A 9,719-nucleotide genomic window follows, 5' to 3' on the forward strand; every position below is an offset into this window, starting at 1 on the left:
ATGTTAGAGACCTGCCAAAAGTTTTTGTGATATTGGATTTGCTTTTAGAAAATTAAGATCCTCTGGTATGTGATATACAGGAATTTGTGTATGTGTGTGGTTCGCTTGGAGTTGTGCAGCAAATTCTCAAATATGGAACAGCCAGAAAAATGCATTTCCTTGTTTTTTTAATAGGCACTCCTACACTAATTTAAAAATAGTAAACTGGAGCAAGGTAAGTATCACAGAGTCTGATGTGAAAAAGTACATTGATAGAAAATAAGGAATAGAATATGTGATGAAGATTGACATTGCAAATAAAAAGGAAGAGGAAAAAAAAACCCACAAAATAACAGAAGATGAAAAGTGATTAGGGAGCACCGAGACAGAGAGAGAGAGAGAGAGACAGGAATGGAAAGTTGGTGACAGATGAGGTTGATAAGGCAAAAGGCCTAAAGGAATTCCTCGCCCCAGTAATCACAGAGGCAGCAGAAGGCAATATCCTAGGGACTGGGAATTTTTTTCCTCAGGGAAGGAAGTAAAATGTCAAAAGGTTTTACTCTTGCATTAGAGTGGATAATAAGGCAATTAGTACTATTAAAAGTTCTCAGAGCTGGAGTAATAAATCACATCCTAGGATTGTAAGGGGAGAGAGAGATGCTGGAAAGCTTTTGTGGAACAGTTGTGATAACTTACTGGAAAGGGAATTATTGAGAACTGGTGAGTGTTTAATGAAGTTTCAGCATTGCAGATCTGTAAGCTTGACTTCACTTCTGCAGGAGAAAATAAAACGCTGGTGAGTCATGCTGTGTACATTTGTAAGTGGCAACATGAATATATTATTAAAAATACATTATTTTAACATACATGCCACAGGAGAAGTATATATAATACAAATGATTTGGAGTCTGCTGCACAAAAGATTTATGCAAATAATCTCTATTAATAGGATTTCTCAGTGCAAATCCTTTCTTGTCAATATGAGAAGAGGTCTTGGCAATGTTATGCTCATGATTTACCTTTCCAAAGGGTTTCTGATGTTTCTACAGTTTCATATGTTGTTTTTCGCTACATTAATATATATTATAGAGGAGGTAACTGCTAACCTTTCGCAAAGCTCTGTAAATATGTGAACTATGCAGTTTATCATCCGCAGGTTGAATAAGAAGGGAGAGGAATACAAATTCTCTGTATGCTATACCTCCACACACCTTCCTTCATCTGGTCTCCACACCTTTTTATTGCTTGATCTATTTTAGATAGGAACATGATTCCTTTATGAAATAATTTAACTGCTGCCAATAAAAATAAAATAAAAGTAATGGGCAAACTTCTCCACTTGGTATTGCAGGCTGGTTAAATCCTGTGTTGCCCAAAGGAGCAAGACCCTGTTGATGAGCAGGGCCCGTGGCCTGGCAGGGCTGCATCACAGCTTGGGTGGGGACTGGGATGAGGGTCTGCACCGGGCAGTATCTCCCCAAAGAGGCTGCCCACAGCTCCTTCTCCCACAGTCCTCTTCCCAGTGCCGGCTCCAGGGCCAGGTGGGGGCTGCCCTTGGGGCCCTGACCATCAGCCTGCATCTCCAGAGATGAAGAGGGGCTGAAGGAATGAGACCAGGTAGGAAGAAGGTCACAAGCTCTGGAGAGTGTTTCATTTACCCTCTCTTAGAGCTGCCTGTAGTACCTTCCTCAGGAAGCACCAGAGGGATCTCTGCTTGAGGGGGAAAAAAAAGGAGATAAGAAAATGAGCTGAAAAAATCTGAAGGTCTTGAGGGGAGCAGCCTCTGCAGAGAGCAGCTGAATAAACCAGTCTGTCTCCAGCTGGCAGGAGGAATCGTTTGCCAGAAGATGTCAGCCGAAGGGTGGCAAAGATGCTTTGCAGAGTGTTTCCACAGTGCTCAGCACCAGCAGTACTGCTCTGACTGGGCTGGCTGAAGAAAACCAGTGAGGCAAGAGCTGTGGGAGCAACAGACTGTGTTAGAATAACCACCACTGGGAAACTGAGAGGAGCGTTCACGGACACAAAGGCATCCTGCAGGTCCTCCCCATCTACAGCGACCACCCTGCCCAGTACGCTTACATAGCACCTGCCATGAGGGGTTTCTTCTCCAGGACTTGTGCAGGCCCAAATCCTAAATGGATGTCCATGGGACATGGTCATCACTGCAGGGGGGCTGACAGATCGTCATTAGATACCTGCAGTTCTTGTGTGGTTCAAGCACGTGCTCAAGGCTGGGAGATCTCATGGGACCACTGTGCAGTTGCACTGCAGAGGCAAAAGAGCTGCCAAGGCTAACCTGTCCAGGACACCTGGAGGCACAGCCAGCCAGGGCTGGGACTTTGGGCAGTCCCTGTATCCTGCTCCCATCTGAGGAGGAGCTCCCCTCCTCATCAGCTCCCCATGGACACCAGTTCATCTTCCAACACGGCCTCTGCTCTGCTTGGCAGCTGCTGTGAGGGTCTGGATGTCCAAATTAATCTTTGGCTGAATTTCAGGACTTGGGAAAAATACAGGCACAACTGAGTCCAGCTGGAATTAGCCTGCTAAGGGCCAGAAAATCTGGTAGTGACCCAGTGAGTGGCTCTGTGTGTGTGTGTGCGTGCATCTAGGCAGGCACCATGTTCCTGGGGTTTGTGCACTGGTCCAGAATCACGTCCCACCCGCATCCTTGCTCCACCTCAAGGTGTCAAGATGAATACCTGCTTTTCCACGCTGTGCTGCTCAGACAAGACATGGGCGTACCGCTGGTGCTGTTGCAGCAGCATCTCTTCATGCATGGAACAGAACCCGAGACTGGGAGGGGCATCTGGGGCTCAAATCAGGCTTACACACCTTTACTACAAGGGATGATGGGCATTTCAAAAAGCCATTTATCCCCGTGCAGTAGGAGGTAATACCAATAACCCGACCATCCCCTAATTTCTGACCAGCCCCCAAGCAGCCTCGCTTTTTTTTTTTTTTTAAAGCATTGAATACCTTTCCCTGCAGGTGTTTTCCCTCTTGAATTCTTGAGCTCTACAACAAGCTCGTCTCAGCATCCCTGCCTCTGACTGTAATTTTACCTTTCTTATATATGTGCTGACTTTCTCAGGGCTCTTTCTCAGCAGCCTGACTCAAGGTTGCGCAGCTGTGCCGTATCACAGCTGGGCCTTCGGTCCTCGATACACAGGCAGCCGAGCTCCCCGGGGGCAGGTTACAGAGACAGGGGGGCACAGCACTGCACTGCCCGTGTTACAGTATGGATATTTCACGAATGATGACCAAGCCTTCAAAACATGCTTTACTCCTCAGGTCACATAACAGATGGGCATTGCTTCAATTCCTATTGACTTGGGGGTGACAAGGCAGTGCCCACTGCTGCCACCCATCACTTTTGCTCTGCCTTGCTATCATGTCACACCACCGAGGAGCTATATAACATGCAAAACTGGTATTTTCTGAGTGAAACTTGAGCACAAGTATTTCTACAAATGACTAAAAGTGATACCATTCCTATGCAATATGTGTTATTCTCAATTTTGAGTTTTAGTTTCTTCCAGCCTGCTCAGCACTGGGAGACATGCAGTCTTGTTTGCTCCTTGCTTCTTCCTCAAAACCATCCCCTTCAAGATACTGAGCAGTGATGGTCTTGATCTCCCCAGCTCCATAATCTAAACTGGAATGGTAGTGTGAGGCACCTGCAGGTTTTGCATTGCTTTTCAAAAGCTCTCAGGGCTTCTCACGGATGAGCGGCAGCAGTGCAAACTGAGTCTGGATTTCAGAGAGGGTTCCTGTTCCTTGATGAGCAGGTTTCATTTTTCAGAAAAGGCAAATTGAGTTTTGTGCAAGAGGTTTCCTTCTGACGAGAGGAGGAGTCATGGACATGCGCAGCCCAAGGTTCGCACCAGGAGCCAAACACGCATAGCTGAAGTGGCAGCATCGGTCCTACATGGCTGAGAAAATGCTCCTGAGTGATTTCTAAAATCAGTGTATTTTGGGTTTGCTGATTATCTAGACTGCTTTTCTTAATCTCCAGCTTTGTAAGAAGCGGGAAGTCTATTGTGTTACTATCCAGGCTACCTAATATAGCTTTCCTTGGCTCAGCAACTAGTCACTTAGGCCACTGCAAGTTCAATAAGGTCAGAGGCACCAGTCAGTTAAAGTCTCCAAACATTTTGTTGGAACAAAATTGCAAACCTTTATCTCACTAGAAGGATTACAGATTACACATTGACACTGATAAATAAAGAGTATCAGTTTAATGTCTGACAGGTCGCCTCTCAGAGGACTAAAACCTTCATTTGCAGTTGGATAGAGATGGTTATCAAATGATCATTCCTGTCTCTTTCTTTTATGAAAACTGCCTATTTTGTGGCCAAGTGGTACAAAAGCAAAATAATTTGGAAGAGTTATTTTAAGGCCAAAACCAAGTCCTCAGAAAATCTGTCTCCCCATCTTCCAGTACATACAAGGTTGTTATAAAGAGGATTATGATCAACCACTGATCATGTCCATCAAAAGAAGGACAAGAAGAAATCAGCTTAAACTGAAGTAAAGAAGATTTAGTCTAAGCAATAAAGAAAACTTCCTAATGATGGGAATAATGCAGCACTGGAAAACACAACCCAGGGATGTTTTGTTCAGCTTTTCAAAGAAAGATTAAGGAAAACATCCAGCACTGATGGTTCAGAAATGCTCAGCCCTGTCTCAGTGCGTGAGGCAGTAAGGGTTGGGAGGGTGTCCTTTCCAGCTGTGAATTCTTGTGACTTTGAGATGCACTAATCTAATGCAGTGAGAGGCTTTTCAGGTAGCCTAGTGTTGCTGAGGGATTCATAGAGGCATAATGAAGACCTTCAGGCATTTTGCCCTCTTAAGCATCCAAAATTTCACCTGATGGACCCCTTTAATAAAAAGTGCCATCCCTGCATGCATGCAATTTTTTGTCCAGAATGTTAATAGATCCGGGTGCCATCTCATCTCTGGTGGGGCAAAAGAGGGGGCACGACTCAGGTGCCTGAACAGGGGGGTCTAGCACTCTTGAGACACCTCAGGGTATCCAAGCCATCCATATGGGGTTTTGTGTCATCTCTACCAGCTCTATATGAGTGACTTGGATGCTGTAGGGTGTTTCACGTGGGACAGGGTGCCTCTGTTTAGACAACCAAATCACAGGCCTGAGAGATATACAGCTGGGAGTCTCACCCTCGCCTCTATACAGCTCCTGTTTGAAAACATGCAACCAACTCCCAACTTGTCTTCTTCCCAAATGCAAAACTGCTGAGCCTGAAATGTTTTTTAAAAAGGGAGCTGGGTTATTTTTCCAAATACCATCATAGTTACTCAAACGTCGTGTAAATTATCTGCAGTAAAATAAATCAAACGTTGCACCCCAAGGCGTCTCTCAGCTGAGAGAGCAATCATGGCCAGAACAACCACACTCCCCATGGAATGATGTCCCTTCCCTTTCCCAGGACCTCAAGTTGATATGATGTGAAAGGCAGATACTTTCTGTGCTCAGCTGGCAGCTTGGTTCTGCAAAAATCTTTGTGCTTTAAATTACCAGTGCCACCATAGCAATCCTCCCCATGGCTGACCAAGCACTCAAAACGTAGAAAACCATGGTCAGCCATAGCACAGGACAGAACACGACCCATTTTTCTTGGTAATGGGCTGACATCATGCAATGCGTGACTTGTCACTTGATGTGCAAACTGTAAAGTTGTGATTAGACAACCTCCCCTCACCTTCATGTTCTCACCTAAGAGAGAGACTTGACAAAAAATGGGAAATGTGATTGCAAAGCTATACAAATTAGCAGAGGGATCCCAGGATCTGTTAGTTCCTGAATTTATTTAGAATTATTTTTTTTTTAACTGCCTAATTTCAGTTTGATGGGTCCCTTTGAGAACTAAGCAGGTCATGTAGCTAAACTAAGCAAGAGCTTGTCTTTTTTTATGAACTGCTTCTGAGTCATGTTTGTACTCAAAGGGAACAGTGTCATGCATTAATTGAGTCTCACTGGTATAATTTTCAATTGACAAGTAAATAGTTCTGGTTCTTAAAAAGCTGCACAACAGAAAAAACTCTCAGTAATACTCTGGTGACAGTCTTCCTAGGTACATATTTTTTTTTCTTTCCAGATCAGCACAAACTGCAAATGCAATTGATATTGCATCATTCTGTTTCAGTAGATGTTATTATAGTTCATTGTATGAATCTGATTATACTGAATTTTGGCTCTTATTTGCAGTTAAATTAACGTTACTTATTTAATACAGCTGTACATTTAACACATAATAAGGTTGCTAACCATTTCAGTGAATCTGATTTTGACCCAAAGCAAAATTCGTTAAATCTGCTGAACTGCTGGGTGAGGAATCCAGAAGAAAAGCGGTATGGACACAGTTTAAGGGTCAGCCTTTCCCAGCTGGTTCAGATGCAGAAGAGTATTTAGGCCTGTTGATCTCTCCACAGGGAACAAGAAAGTCAGGGTGCTTACTTCCCTGATTACAGAAATTACAGAGACATCAGTCTCTCCTTTTGCTAGTTCTGAGATTGTGCTAGAGTGAAGGAATCCTGGTGGGAGAAGACAGGAGGTAAAAGGGGATTGTGTCTGGGATCTTCTATGTATAGATGTCAACCCATCACCCTAGATGGGTAGCACAAACCATCCCAAGCCACTTTTGCCTCAGTTGCGTGCTTGCTTCTTGTTGGGAGACTCCCAACACAGGGGAAATGCGTGAGATGGCAATCACCTGAACACAGAAGTTTCTCAGAAGCCTGGTAGGTACTTCAGGAACAAAGGTGTGTGCAAAGGAACGGGCTTCTGTTGGGATGTTCAGCTCTGGAGGTCTGTGGGCTGAGAGAGAAAGTCTCCTGCTACCTCCACCCCCTGCCATCCCCTGCCCACCACAGCTGGGAAGAGACCAATGGGTGGTGGTGGACATATCCACACCTGGAATACCTGGGGGTCTGCACAAATAAACCCCTTGCTAGCAAGCATGAGGTCCCATCTGTGCATGCACCGAACTGGCTGTTACTTGATTTCAATATGGCATTGCATCTAGGAAAAAGACTGCATAGTTAATCATTAATTTATTTATAACCCTGGGATACGAATCTCACTGACTCCTGTCAATAGAGTCCAAATATTTGAATAAAATGGAAGGTGGCAATGATCACGGTATACAGATCGCTGCTTCTTGACATTTGCCTGTCCCGCTTGAAACAGCTGATGAAGAGAGAAGGCTTTGGAGGGATCCAGCACTCACCTTCCCATACCTACAAGGAGGTCACTGAGATGAGGGAGAGGGGCTTTTTACAGGGGTGCATGGCAGGATGGAGAGAGACAACGGGCATACATTGAAAAAACAGAGGTTCAGACCGGACATAAGAAGGAACTTGTTCCCCATGAGAACAAGCACAAAGCAGAGCAGGTTGCCCAGAGAGGTTGTGCAGGCTCCGTTATTGGAGGTTTCCAAGTCCTGGCTTTCTCAAGCCATGAGCAACATGGGTTGATCTTAGAGCTGATCCTTCTCTGAGGCCCCCAAGGTCCCTTCCAACTGGAGTTATCCTGTGATCCTATGATTACTTTCACACTCGCTGTTGGCAATGCATCTTCCACAGGTGGGATCAGCCTGACTGGAGCTCTGCCCCCCAACCCTCCTCTCTGCTGCTATCTCCCCCCAGAGAAAACAAGTTATCCTTTGGCCAAGGGTACTTGGTGTTGTGTCACCTGTTGCAAGGTTGCTTTGTCGGTTCTAGGTGAGCAGTAACTCACCTAGAACAAGATACAGGACAAGATATGAAAGGGGGAAAACATATGGCAGGCTAAATTTGAGCCTTGTAACTTCAACACCGTCATTTCCCCCTTTGGTAAAACACACAGATGTGCTTCCCCTTCTGTGTTATGTGCCACACTGTGGGGCACATTTTGCAGGTCATCTGTGGAGGTTAATTCCCTCATGTCAGTGCAGTTGCACTACTGAGTGTATAGTGGAACTGCTTTTGCAAAAATAACAGAACTGATTATTGGCAAAAATGCCTTTGATTAGGGATATTACCATTTACTTCAGAGTAGCAATAACACAGTCTTGATGCCATTTAGGAACACATAACATTAATCTCAAATTGACTATGTTGTCCCACCTTGTTTTCCTCGACCAGCAGACAATCAAAAAACAAGAATCCGTTCCTAAGAAGCTGTACATTTATAAAGTATTTTGCTTCACACAGAACACATATTTTAATTTACTAATCTGTATGAATTGTGTTCTTGTAAATTACTCAAACCTGTCCACTGTCTGGGCTGTTTATCGCAGCTTAGCTGTGATGGCTACCAAGCACCACAAATTTTTACATTTCCAGATCTATGACCGTGATGAAGCAGGCACGGGATACAATTAATATGTTCCTACTTTATTAAAGAAGAAGGCAGTTTCACTCATCTAAAAATGTCCTAAATGTATAGGTCTTAGAAAGATGGCCTCTCTCCCCTCTTCTTCATATCAAATAGAAGAAAAATAAAGTCCAGGAGAGAATCTTCTGCTGCATCTCTAAGTCCCTATTATGTTGTCTGTCCAGCCAGCAGGGATCAGAAATGGTGCTGCATTTTCTCTGTGCCCACATAGTGATAGTACATTTACCCAGAGACTGCATCCTTGGTCAGAAAAATAGTCCACCTAGTCCAGAATCTATCCTGTCTCCTAAATGAGAAGGGGTCCTCTAAATAATCCTCCATATACCCATGACTAAAACCTATATCGCTGTACAGAGGGATTTAGATCACAAATACATAACAAAAATAGCATCTCCTATCTTTGTAACGGAAATGTTTTTTCAGTCTTTTTTTTTTTTAGATCCTGTATTAATGTTAATATGCCAAAGAATTGTATAATGTGATGAGTGGTATTTGCAGTACCTCTTTGTGATCTATAAAAGAGGTGGGGGAGCAACATTTGAAGGTGACACAAAGTTATTTAGGTTAGGCTGAGCCAATGGAGAGAAAAGAATTCCCAATAGTTTTGTCCACACTGAGCATGTGGGCAGTGGGTTGATAAAGCTGTTGGTGTTTATTAACACAAAACCACATCCAGCGGATGGAGTAGCCTGAAGCACTCTGTACAGTGCTTGGTCCTAGATCACAGACAACAGTCAGGGAAAGACTGGGATATTTACCTGGAAGCCCAGTGTAAACCAGTAGTCCAATCACAAACAAGATGTTGGGGTACATAAGTAATGGGATGGAAAATATACCCAGTATTATGACATTACAGTGCCATTAAGGTTTAGTGATTCACCTGGAATACTGCACTTGGTTCTGGTCAGCCTAATGCTCTACAGAGGCCTACTCAGAAGAGCTAATTTAGCTTAAGGAGCTTACTCTCCCTAAGATCCCTCTCCAGACAAGAGTGAGCTTTGGGCTCTCTCCTGGGAAGCATTTCAGGCATCTCATGGCAGGTTACTGTCTTCCACCATCGTTCAGAATAACCTGGTTTTCTCCATTAAAACAGAGGCTAATGTTAGCCCTCTCTCTATCAAGACACACAGACATGTAAGGCATGGTTAATGAAAATTGTTAGAGAAGTTGGGAAAAAAACAAATTAAGATTGAGGAAACTGTTTGATTTACATAGGGAGCAATCAGTAATTACACAAGCTGTCAGTCAAGAGCAGGTAGACCTGGCACTTCTCCCAACTTTTTCATAATAAGACAGCAGAACCCATCAGTGACACTGAGAGGCAAAGGATGAGAGAGGAAGG

The sequence above is a fragment of the Nyctibius grandis genome, chromosome 2, assembly GCF_013368605.1.
Source record: "Nyctibius grandis isolate bNycGra1 chromosome 2, bNycGra1.pri, whole genome shotgun sequence".
Classification (NCBI taxonomy): domain Eukaryota; kingdom Metazoa; phylum Chordata; class Aves; order Nyctibiiformes; family Nyctibiidae; genus Nyctibius; species Nyctibius grandis.